We start from the raw sequence: 13,942 nt of genomic DNA on the forward strand, positions 1-13,942 counted from the left end.
GGAATGAATTTGTGAATATTGCTCTCAAGCAACCCTTTTAAACAATTCCACATTTCCGATGTGTCCTTGCCTTGAAACAAAACTTCCCCGTCAATGTCGTTTAGTGCCCGTCTCAGCATATTGAAGTTAGTTTTTCTAAAGTTAATGTTTTGGCTGCTCCCTAATAGCTATGTTTCTTCAAACTGATGTTGAATGTGATCATATAGTTATCACTGTTCCCCATGGTCTCCCCAACTTTAGTGTTTGATATAATGTCCACATTAACTAGGTCCAGAATAGTTTTACCTATAGTTGGGTCCTCAACTAATTGAGTCAAGTATTGATCCTTTAATGTATTTAAGAACCTGCTGCTCCTAGTTTTTACATATGAATCGTTACTCCAATTTATATCAGGATAAATAAATTACCTAACACTAGGAAGTCCCCCATTCCCACAGCTTTTTTAAATTTGCTGTAAAAGTTGTTCTTTGTCATGAACGTTAATATCCGGTTGCTAGTAGCAAGTGCCAATGACAAGTTTCTTTGCTTCAATTCCCCCACTTGTGATCTCAGCCCATAGCGACTCCACGTTATCTCCAGCCCCCTCATAAATAATATCTATTAAGATTGGTTTTAGATATGGTTTAACAAAGAGACATACCCCTCCTCCCCTTTTGGTAACCCTGTTCCTCCTGAAAAGAGAATATCCCTCAAAATTCACAACCCAGTCATGAGAGTCTTCCCACCATGTTTCCGTAATATCTAAAATATCATACTGAGACTGTGATACAAGCCATTACAATTCCCCCATTTTACCCAATAGGTTTCTTGCATTCACAAGCATATAAGTTAGCTTATCATCTCCCTTGCCTGTTTGTTTTGTTGGTAACGTATCTATATTTACTACTGCTTTTCTAGAATTACCCTTACTGACTGCTATTCTCCTCCCTCCCTCCCCACCATCATACATAATACAGCCTTTCTTACTACTATAAAGATTTTACCTAATAAGACTTACTAAGCCCCCCCCCCCCCCATGTTAGTATCTTCCCTTATGCTATGGGCATCATTTTCTATATACCATATTGTTGAGCCACAATCTTCTTTAGGTAATATATTAGGAATATATTGGGCAATACTTGTGTCTGTATTTCCAGTGTCAATATACATGCAAATACCTTTGTCCTTGCCGGCTGATCTTTCGCTCCTCCCTTCTTCACCCCCAATTTGTTCACTACCCCCATCCTTTCTGTTCTCACTGCTTGAACCGCTGTTTCCAGCTAAACACTCCCCCCAGGCTCCTAGTTTAAAAGCTTCTCCAACCTTCTAACCATCCTGCCACCTGCATCGCAGACCCCTCCTCATTCAGGTGCAATCCATCATGACAAAAAAGATAGCGTATGATTGAGAAATTTGCCCAGTGTTCCAAGAACACAAACCCCTCCTTCCTACACCAGTCTCTGAGCCACACATTTACCTCCCTAATCTCCCTCTGCCTCCCTGAGCTAGCACGTGGCACTGGTAATATTTCGGAGACTATTACCCTAGCTGTCCTTGCCTTAAGTTTCTTGCCTAATTCTCTATAGTTTTTCTTAAGGACATTCCACCTACCACTAACTTTGTCATTGGTACCAACATGCACCAAGACTGGATCATTACTAGCCCCTCCCAACAATCTATCTACCCGGTCTGTGATGTGCCGTACCCGAGCACCCCGGAGACAAAAGACTGTACTGCGATAATGGTCCTGGTAGCAGATTGCCCTGTCTGTCCTCCTGATAATAGAATCCCCTACAACCACAATTGACTAGGTACCTCACTAACTAGTTTCCCATCTGTACCGGGGGACCGCTCCTCTGGTTGCTAGAGGAAACTGTCTCCTCCAGTTCTGTCATTTCCTCACTTCCATCCTCAGATTCTTCATCCAATCAGGCAAATTAATTGGGGTTGAGCAGATCAGAGATGTTCTGTCTATCCCTCCCCTCTTCTTCTTCCTTCTAAACATGACCCAGCTGCTACCCGAGCAACCTTGTCTACCAGTGATCCCCCTGCAACTCCTCCACCGTTCTATCTAAAATTTGCTTGAGATTGTGAATATCCCTCAGTCACATAACGGTCTGCTCTAGATCTGTTACCTGGGCTTCCAGGGCAGCCGATTGCTCACATCTCACACAAATGTGCCCACACTCAGACTGTTATGCCAGGTGCACATAAATCATGCACGACACGCACTGAGTGAGATTCTCAATTGTGACCCCACCCATTTTTAATTAGTGCTAACTCCCTACTACACTCAGAAAATCAAAAAGTTCAGAACAATCTATATATGGAGACAAATATATAAGAAACAATAAGGGACAATTAATAAGGGAAAAACACAAAATGTACGAATTAAGTACAATTAAAATACAATTAAAATAAGTAATGGACATGGAATTAAGTGCAAAAAAATACAGTAATGGACAAGGAGACAATTGATTAATTAAAAGTTGTTACTAATCTGCTCCTTCGATCTGTGCTCAGCTATGGTCCAGGCAGGCAGTGGCTCAGGCTGCTGCTGCCTGGATCAGCATCCCTCCCCTCTGCTCCTCTCCCCTCTGTCCATCAATCTGCTGGCTTCCACCGGCTGCTGACACCCCTGTCTGCTGGCTCCTCCCCAACTCACCTCCACAGCTTGCGGCTCTTGCACCTTGCAGCTGGTGTGACCGCTACGTCCCACTCCGTCCCTGTGTGTGCAGACGCTTCGCACATGAATGTCACTTCCGATTCCAGTTCAGAGTCTCAGCTTCTCCTCTCAGCCTCCTCTCCTCTCCAGTCCATCGGGGTACTCCTTCTCCCTTGTTGGTGCACATGTGAAGAATCCTTTGGACGTTATGTCTCTAGTAAATGAGTTTTGTTTTCCTCTGAAACAGTTCCCAGTTAAAAGGCTCCAGAGGGTTAAACAACACTAATTAGGCTTCCTCACTCTCTATTTACTTGTATAAATCCACAGGGATTGAAGTGGTTAATGCATTCTAGCAATAATAGCAGATGTATCAATATAACCCTGCTCTATCTCTGCCTGGTCACTGAGAGAGTAGAAAAGGGAACAGTAAAGTAGCGGTCTCCTGACTAACACCGGTAAGTGCTGCTCCTCACAGGAGTATATGAAGATAAATGGTTTATTAAGAGTTCAGTGCCTATTATCAGAAATTTATTTTCCTGACCAACTCTTTAGGTAAGTAAGCAGATGGAAGAAGAAGCTGGGGGTAAATGACAGATGCAAATCACATCTGTTAGTGCTGGCTGCTGAGGAAATAGTTTGTGAATTTGCAGACAATAAATCTATTATAGCCTGTAGTCTGTTAATTACTTCTTCTGTTATCTTCTTCACTAACCCTCCTGAGGAAACGGTCAGCAACATAGACCGAGAAACACATTGAGAATCGTCTCTTTTGGATGACACACAAGCACAGTGTGTGCCATATTTCAAAGTGAACTGTAATCTACAGTGTAAATCTAACACAGAGGTAACACCTGCCATACACCCTAATGGGTTTGAGCCGCACCGTCATCTGCTCATGTGATGGGTCTGAACATTTACCATTGACGCACGGCATGCAAACACTGTCTGACCCCCTCTGCTACTCCTAGAATGGACCATACAGCAGAAGGTGCTGCAGCACACACTGCATGGCTCAAGGATCGCAAATTACCTGGTGGGTAAGACTTCATCACAGGCTGCAGTCCTGATCCGTAATCATAGATCACTATAGCCGGTAATACTGCTAGTGTTCAGATCTTCAAAGGCTGCTGTTATATCAGACACTACACACTTCCAGGCTTTATTGTATATGTTGCAGCTACAGTAGCAAAAGAATGTGTCCAGTCTAACACTTTGGAAGTGGATCAGTTCACCCACTTGTGTCTCCAATACATGCTACATTGTTGTATATTTTTAATAATTATCGTGTATTTTCTTTTTTTTTTCATGTTATTCAATTTTAAAGGTATTGTACATATCTTCTTTTTTAAATTAAGTTGGTATACTTTACCCCACCAGCGCTACTACTTTTCTATTTTTTTTGTGTTCCTTGTTCAGGGTGTGCCAGCCCTTCCAGTGGTGAGCAGCTTGTTCTGGGACTGATTGGTTGATGTTCCTAGCTCCAGCAATATTTGTTCATCTTTGTGTTTGTTACATTCACTGTACTTGGTACACCTGGAACTGGGCGGATGAGCCCCAAGTACAGGAACGTAATGCTGCAATAGATAAATGGAGCTCAACAGCACCCCCAAGGATCCCTAACTCAGTTGTCTCACCCTCATTGTCAGCCTACGCCTGCGTGACTATGGTTTCTTGGGCCCACGGCAGCCGCGTTTGAAGGGCGGATTATGTCTGCCCAACTCTGATGCCCCCCGGTCTTAGTTGGAGACAAGGCGTAGACTGAGACAGGGCGATGACAAGAGGAACCTCTAACTAGAGAAGGAAGTACCCAGTTAGGGATGCAACAGAACTAAAATAAAGTATGTGCAGCACAGCCGTCAAGACAAAAACTACAACAAAGGCAGTGCTGTCCACATGCAGACACAACACCGCTGTGTTCTGGTGAGGACAGCACACGCAGAACCCTCTGCAGAAAATCCAAAGCAAAAGCAACAAGTAGCTACGGCCTAGGCCGAGGGACGTGGCGAAGCCGCTACTCACGAAACTGGTACAAATACTAACAAAAGGACAGGAACCCCCAAAGTAGCTGACACAGGCTCTTAGGACCGGAGAACAGGCAGAATTTCAAACGACATACCAGTGGACACCAAGAAGCAGGATACTGGATCAGTCACAGGCAAAGCCACAGGACTCCTGGACAGGAATGCTTCAAGGCAGGATACTGGATCAGACACAGGCAAAGCCACATGACTCCTTGACAGGAATGCTTCAAGGCAGGAAGCAGCTAGACAGAAGCTATCACCGGCGTCTGTGTCAGGCAGTGAGGGAGAATATAACAAGGAATTACTCCAATCACAGCAGGGACCCTAATTAATTATGTCATGCAGCTACCCTGCTGCACGACTCCAAACTGACAGGTGCAATTAACAGACAGGTGAGGCTAAACACATGGAAACAGGCTGCAATTAAACAGACTCACCACCGGCAGCCAACAAAGAGTCTTCTAAACCAGAGCAAAGGAAATCCTGGCCTGCAAGAGAACTATAACATAAAATACATGAACAGAAAGTGAACAGGAATTAACCACTGCTTGTGGTTTAAAACAGTGTTCTTCTATAATCTGACTGCCATTACTGTATTTGTGCTGTTATTGTAAACTGGAGATAGTGTATCACTTTACTACAGCCTAGTTATTAGCTGAGACTCTTGTCTGCAATAGTACTAGTGCTGACTAAGATAGCTTTATAAGTCAATTGGTGATAGATCACCGTCTCTCTCCTCCACTAAGCTGTGCAGGTGTGATGTGTGGTGCTTATTGTACTACCTCTCCTGTATACAGCAATTCCCTTATATGGAGCTCCCAACCCTATCTAACAGTCTGCCTCGGCTGTATGGAGAAGAGCTGTCCCTTAGGATTACTCCTTTCTCTGCTGTTAATCTTACCTTTGGTAAGTATCTTCTTCAACTGAGTGAATGCCTCCTGGCACTGTAGGGTACACGTAATAGAAATATTCCTGGAATGACCAAAGTTAGGAACCCCTCAAAGACGTTTAATGACTGGGGCTGCAATTTCAGGAAAGTGTTCAATAAAATGCCTACAATATCCCACAAAGCCTAGAATCCTTCTGACATCTCTGAAGTTCTGAGGAGTTGGCCAATCCTGTATAACTCTAATTTTCTCTGGATCAGGAGAGACTCCATCCACACTCACTATGTGGCCCAGGTATGAAACTTTTGGCTTGAGAAGGTAGCACTTAGAGTGTTTTATCTTTAGCCCATACTTTATTAGCTGCTTGAAAACTTCTCTCAGATGTTAAAGGTGAACCTGGTATGTTTTAAAAAGATAATATAATCAAGGTACAATAAGACCATCTCAAAGTTTATGTGTCCTAGGTAATGCTCCATTACTCACTGGAATGTTCCTGGAGCATTGCATAACCCAAAGGGCATACGCTTAAACTCAAATATCCCCATTGGAGTAGATCCTCCAATAACCACACCTCAGCAACACAAACTTACCTGCTCTACTTTTGCCTAGTCTCCAGTGGATGCTCAACTCTTCTCGTCCGATGATGACAAGCTCCCCAGCAGTGGCACGAAGCAGCCTGATGCCCATGTATAGTCACACCTGACTGTCAGTGAGAGAGGAGCTCAGGGAGGCGGAGCTGCCCAGCCAGCTACTCTTATTGTGTTATAGTGCAGAGCGGTCAGGCAGGGAGCATCCTCTCTTCCTAACTCCTTCTTGCTTCCCACAGCTGGCCATGTGCAAGCAGAGCATGGCTGCAGGTGGCCCAGGAGCTAAGACAGTAGATGGCACCATGCCCCCCATCCCAGCCTGCCACTGGCTGCATCCCACCTATAAAAGTAGATGCCAGTATTTTAATTGATCTGGCCTAATAATATGTTCATTCATGGACCACAAGAGGTCAATAATAAACAGCCAACAGAATGGTTTCCCATACTGCAGCCAGACTCACGATGGGTATGTGCTATAAGGCTCCTTTTGATTAATTCATGTCTATATTCTGCAAAGAGCAACTTCATGCCCCTCAGTAAAGGTTTTTTTTTATTTTTACCTATTGCTCTACTTCAGAGAGAGAAGAGAAGAAGAATCCATATGGATTTAGGCGATGAATTAAATTGAAACCCAGGGATTTGGGCAAGTTGTTCATTTCAAATGAAAGAGTTACACAATAATGGGTTTGGTAATATTAGCTAAGTCTGTTGAAATACATGTAACAGGAGACCATGGAGGTCATTCAGATCTGATCACTGGGCTGCATTTTTTGGTGTCATGCATTCAGATTGTTGCCACCTACAGGGGAGTGTATTTTTGCTGTGCAAGTGTGTGATGCAATGTGTAGGCCGAGCTGCTAAAATTCTGTATGTGCAGTCTCTGCGCAGCCCAGGAGTTACTCTTCCAGTGCGATTGAATTAGGCTGATCAGGCCGGAGCTGACGTCAGACACTCTCCCTGAAAATGATTGGGAACGCCTGCGTTATCCAGAACACTCCCAGAAAATGGTCAGTTACAACAAACAAACGGATTCCTCCTGTCAATCACCTTGTGAATGCCTATGCGTAAGGATTTTTCGCACCATCCCGTCGCTGACCGACGATCCCCGTTGTTGTTGTCAGATGCACATGCGCATTGCAGTGCATACACATGCACAGTTAGGACCTGATAGCCGCTGTGCGAAAACACACATCAGCGATCAGATCTGAATTACCCCCAATGGCATGAGCTGTATAACTGATATTTCTTTCATCCCAGGATAAATGAGGCCCAGTGTAAAGCATTTGGAATAGGTTACTGAGTACTGACACTAGGTTACACTTGATAGATGTTTTGGAAAATATGTTTTCTTACCTGTTTCCTTCTGTGAATTTAATATATTCCATTATGTGAGACCAATCAAACGCTCCGGTACGTGTGTTAATCCATTTGTTCAGCTCCATAATACATTGCTCAGAGCACTTCAGCACAAGGATCTGTTTGAAATATCCACTGGCTGTATAGAGATTATGAATGAGGGATCCAATACTGATGTCAATCAAAAGGTCTCCCTTAATGTGACCTGCAGGGAAAGATCCCAGTGATTACAGAGTGTAATATACTGTAATATGTAGCATCTACACTACTCTACTATGCATCATTCTGCAATGTCCTGTTACAGGTAGAGGTGTGCGGGTTTGAAATAACTCTTTTTTTTCCGCAAAATTTAATTCAAGTTCAGATTTATCCAGATTTATCTTGTTGGTTTTCCAAAACAAATGAGAACCCGCACATCCCTAGATACAGGTAAGCCACTTCCTCACAACACACCTGTTGCTGCTTCACTGTAATGTATGAGGTATGTAAGTACTTCTCTGATCAGCATTTTGAGTAACTGGATCCACCTTTCCAGCATAAACACACAGACATTTACAGACCTCAGAAGTGTCCATAATGTGCCATAATGTTATCTCTTAGGAAACATGCACAATTAGATATCACTGATGCCTGGTGTGTGTGAGTTACCAGTTCCCTATGCTAGTGTCTCTTACAATGCAATGCACCTAGCACATACCAGGAGACTGTGCTGAGTAATATGATATGTAACACTGTATATCTGTGTGCATGGAAACAAAGTGTTGCCGCTGCATTGTAGCACTTCAAAAACAAATTTAGAAACTCATTACCTGGGCACAGGCTTGTACAATGGTACTGGCAGAGGCCTGGCCCAGGTGTTGAGAAGCATGAATGCTCTTGTCCATAGTGTATGCATAGTGTTCCTCATCCATTCTTTTCTTAGAGGCGCATGGCCAAACCTCCAGGATTTGGCCACACCCCCTGTATCTTCTGGGCCCCACATATGTTTTGCCAGCCATTCTCATCTGAGCTCTACTCTAGGTAGTAAGATATTTGAGCATTGTTTTACATTCTGTTATAGGGACCATGCAGCTTAAGGTGGGATAAAACTGTACACCCTGCACCCGTTTCTTTACTTCTTTACCAAACCCAGCAAACTCTCCTCCTAGACTTTCTTTCCCACACCTACTGTTTACCACATCTGTGTCACCCTTGTCTAGCTGCCCCTCCCATTTACAATGTAAGCTCTCATGAGCAGGGCCCTCTACCCTCATGTGATTTTCCTTCTCTTACTAAAACTATCTTCTACTCCGTACTCCCTAGCAATGGTACAGTCCAACATCCTGCTCTGGTAGCATCATGGTTGCCCTATCTAATGATATAATGCATACAGATGGAGCCTCGCTCATCTATCCGTCTCTGGCGTTTGGAGTATGGCATTACTGGCCAGTGTAATACTAGTGATCATCCACCAGATTTTGCTTTTAAAAATCACTGTTGCACATGCATGAGGTGTCAAATAAAATACTATAGTGCAAGAATCTCCATTGCACATGCGAGAGGTCTCCATTGAAATACACTATAGCACAAGAACTACTTTACTGTACAGTACAGTATGTTAAATAGACATGTCAGCGGACAAAATGATGTAATGCATATTCCTAACACTCAATGGCAATCAGCATGTACTGTACACAGTCCTGTTCTGTCATCAAAGAAAGACTCTTAGGACTGCATTTAGCAAATTAAAAAAATAATTCTTCACTTTAGCAACTGCATAGAAATATATAATCTTAGATCCATCATAAAGTATCATTATTACAATTTATTGACATAGTCCGAGCATTTTATACATCGCTGTTTGAATAGTCTAGGTATGATTCGTGAAACTACACATCCCAGCAAGTTGTACTGCATTTGCTGATTATGTCAAATGAATATCATGATTAAATAGTCTAGGTATATTGAAAAAGCAAGTTTTTTTTTGTTTTGTTTGTTTTTCTCTTTGTAAAGATATAGTTGGCTGCCTTATTGGTATGTAATGTCTGTTTTTCTAAGCTAATTTATGGCCTTAGCTTAAAGGGGGGGTTGTATTGGGTGGAGTTTGCAATCATTGCATTCACATGGATATTGTTCCTATTTGAAGTCTAGTATACGGCTGGATAGCCATCGGCTGGTCGTGCTTCCATAGAAGTGCTGACATAAAAGTGTTATTATAAAAATAGCGTTATACCTGCGTTAAACCGAAGGGAAACAGAAGGGAAACATCAACACACCAACACTACCACAAAAGGACTGCTTTAATGCCTCAAAAGTATGTAATTCATCTTATGCATATTATCTGTTTTTAAAAACCTATGAAAAGGCATCCCCAATCTGCTCACTGCAGTTCTCTGTTAGGCAAACTTATGTATGTTTCTTGATGTAATGATTTCTTGTAAATTTAATTGCATGTGTGGGGAAGTTGCTCGGTGAAACATTTTATTATTGCATACTGACTGGTGTTTACCTCCTTTTAACATTTACCATTGTGGTCAGGTGTACTATATCTTTATATTTAGTAAGGTGTAGTCATGGTGTAAAGGACAGAGTATGATTACCGATTAGTAAAAGAAAACAAATACTGAGCAACATCCCCAAACAGGTAATTTCAACTTTAAACTTGTCATTTATTTTGTACGCTCTGGACATGGCTACTAATAACAAATGCACAGACAAAATTCTTAAAGCTATTTGTGCAAATGCTAGGAGCTTAGGAGACAAAATTCCAGAGCTAATTGCAATAATGACAAGGGATAACCTGGATTTTGTGGCAATTACAGAGTCTTGGTGCAATGAGAATCATGACTGGGACTTAGCTATACCAGGATACAATTTATTTAGGGAAGATAGAATAGGAAGAATAGGAGGAGGGGTAGCAATATATGTGAAAAAAAAAGCATAAATGCTACTTTAATACAAAATATTGAAGCCAAAACTGAGGCCCTTTGGGTCACCATAGAAACTGGGAAGAAGGACATTATTCGCATTGGGGTGATCTATAGACCACCAGGCCAGGGGCAGGATTTGGACAGGAACCTATTGTTGGACATCTCTAAATTGGCTTTTAAGGGAGAAGTCATAATCATGGGAGACTTTAATTTTCCTGATGTAAATTGGGAGGGGTCTTTTGCAAGTTCAGCTACAAGTGGCAAATTTTTACATTCCTTACAGGGAGCATCTCTCAAGCAATTGGTGAGGGAGCCCACTCGCAAAGACTCAATATTAGATCTAATTCTTACAAATGGTGATAGGATATCTGATATATATGTGGGTGAGCACCTGGGATCCAGTGATCATCAAGCAGTATGGTTTAGTATAAAGACAGGATCCAACTCCTGTCACACAAAAACAAAGGTGTTGGATTTTAGAAATGCTGACTTTGCAAAAATGGGGAGATGTTTAAGTGATTCATTGGCAGACTGGAGGAACTTGGAAGGAGTGCAGGAGAGGTGGAAAAAACTGAAAAGTGCAATGCTAAGTGCAACAGACCTTTGTATCAAAATGGTTAGGAAAAGCACCAGGAAAAGGAAGCCAGTGTGGTTCACAAAAGAAGTATCAACTAGTGTGAAAGCAAAAAAGATGGCTTTTAGGAAATACAAACAGACTCAAAATAATAACGACAAAGAGGTGTATCTGGACAGACGGAAGGATGCTAAGAAAGTGATCAGACGTGCAAAGGCAGAAGCTGAGGAGAAAATGGCCCAGTCAGTAGAAAAAGGGGGCAAAACTTTTTTTTAAGTATATAAGTGAAAGGAGAAAATCAAATGGAGGAATAATAAGACTTAAGACAGAGAGTGGGCATTTGGTGGAGGGAGACAAGGCAATAGCAGATCACCTAAATAATTATTTTTGCTCAGTATTTACTACAGAAGAAGGGATGGGGCCACAGTTAAGTTGCAAGGACATTCATAAAAATAAGGTAGATGAAAATACATTTACAGAGGAGAAGGTCCTAACAGAACTTAAAAAAAATAAAAGTGGATAAATCAATGGGACCAGATGGGATACACCCAAGGATACTCAAAGAGCTAAAAGATGTGCTGGTTACACCTTTAACAGAATTATTTAACCAGTCACTAAATACAGGTGCTATTCCAGAGGACTGGAAAAGAGCAAATGTAGTTCCACTGCACAAAAGTGGAAGCAAGGAAGAAGCAAGTAACTACAGACCAGTAAGCCTTACATCAGTAGTAGGGAAAGTAATGGAAAAACTATTAAAAGAAAGAGTAGTGGAATATCTTAAATCAAACAACTTACAGGATCCAAAACAGCATGGATTTACTGGTGGGAGATCATTCCAAACAAATCTTATTGACTTTTTTGACTCTGTGATGAAAATAATAGATCAAGGGGGAGCTGTAGATGTAGCATATCTAGACTTTAGTAAGGCATTTGACACTGTCCCACATCGCAGACTGCTAAATAAACTTGAAAGCCTGGGGGTGGATTATAAATCAGTTAAATGGATAAGAACCTGGTTGCAGGATAGGAAACAGACAGTCGTAGTTAATGGAGTGCAATCTATGGAGGGAAATGTTACCAGTGGAGTACCCCAGGGATCTGTACTTGGTCCAGTTCTCTTTAATATCTTTGTTGGTGACATTGCAGATGGTATTGAAGGGAAGATATGCCTTTTTGCAGATGATACAAAGATATGCAACAGGGTAGACACACCGGGAGGGGTCAAACAAATGATTAATGACCTAGGTAGGCTTGAGAAATGGTCAAGAACGTGGCAACTACAGTTTAATGCTAAAAAATGCAAAATCATGCACTTGGGTCTCAAAAACCCAAAGGCTAAGTATAGTATCAAGGGTACTATAATGGAAACTACTGAGGAGGAAAGAGATTTAGGAGTCACTATTTCAAGTGACTTGAAGGCAGGAAAGCAATGCAACAAAGCAATGAGAAAGGCAAGTCAGATGCTTGGTTGCATAGGGAGAGGAATCAGTAGCAGGAAAAAAGAAGTGATAATGCCACTGTATAGGTCATTGGTACGGCCCCATCTGGAATACTGTGTCCAGTTCTGGAGACCCTATCTCCAGAAGGATATAAATACATTAGAGAGTGTACAAAGAAGGGCAACTAAAATGGTGCATGGCCTACATCACAAAACTTACCCGGAAAGGCTAAAAAGATCTTAACATGTATAGTTTGGAGGAGAGAAGAGAAAGGGGGGACATGATAGAAACTTTCAAATATATCAAGGGTTTTAACAAAGTTCAGGAGGGAAACATTCTTCAAAGGAAAAGAAGTATTAGAACTCGAGGGCATACATTGAGACAGGAGGGGGGGAGGTTCAGGGGAAATTTAAGGAAAAATTACTTCACAGAAAGGGTAGTGGATAAGTGGAATAGCCTCCCATCAGAGGTGGTAGAGGCTAAGACTGTAGGGCAATTTAAACATGCTTTGGACAGGCATATGAATATCCTTACAAAGAATTAAGGCTAAAAAAGGGTTGAGATTGCCTAAAGGATAAAATAAAAAAGGGGCAGACTAGATGGGCCAAGTGGTTCTAATCTGCCGTCAAATTCTATGTTTCTATGTTTCTATGCTGTACAGAGAATATATTTGTCATGCACATCAGTCCCTGCTCCATTAGATAATACAGTGTAAATTACCTAACACACAATCATGTACATGCAATCACTCACACTAGGGTAAATTGGTCAGTATAGTATACATACAGTCAGTTTAATATACATACCCTCACTGAATACACGGTGTAAACATTCCATTGGAAATTTAATTGAATCATCTGTAAAGACCACGTCTGGTTTGTTAGATAAATATGTTTCCAGAAATTCTCTAGAATCAAATCCATGTATAGGATAGAATTTATGGGAGCTGGAATCCATCTTGTATTACTGTGTCACAGGCTGTCTGCCGCTCACGTTTTCCTTCTTATGTATGACTGGCCCAGGAATTCTGCTTATATACACTAGGATCCAGTTATTTATATTCATCAGTAACCAGGATATCAGTGTTATCACATGATGGTTTATCAGCCTCAGGAGCTGTCATGGGAATACAGGTGACAGTGTGATCATCTCCTAGAGCAAAATAAATCATCATACTAATTATTTTTCAATTTATATTTAAATATTGTAAATATTTATACAATTTAATTAAAATATTTCTAGTGCAAACACATACTGTATACTGATATTGGGCCTGTCATAGTGGACTTAAAATTCAGAGCCTTAGTCATGTGTTTTTTTTTTTTAAATTAAAGTTTGTACAGTGAAAGTAGAATACTAATAAACCTCTAACGGCTGAAGGCCGAACCACACTGCATACCATTAAGACAATTAATACGACTTATACTTTTAAACTAAAGACACAGAGACTTATATTTGGCAGAACATTGTTAGCTATGTAATAATTAGTCTAATAAATAGAAGACATGTAATCAAGAAAAGAATA

Source organism: Pseudophryne corroboree, chromosome 10, assembly GCF_028390025.1.
Source record: "Pseudophryne corroboree isolate aPseCor3 chromosome 10, aPseCor3.hap2, whole genome shotgun sequence".
NCBI classification, from domain to species: Eukaryota; Metazoa; Chordata; class Amphibia; order Anura; family Myobatrachidae; genus Pseudophryne; species Pseudophryne corroboree.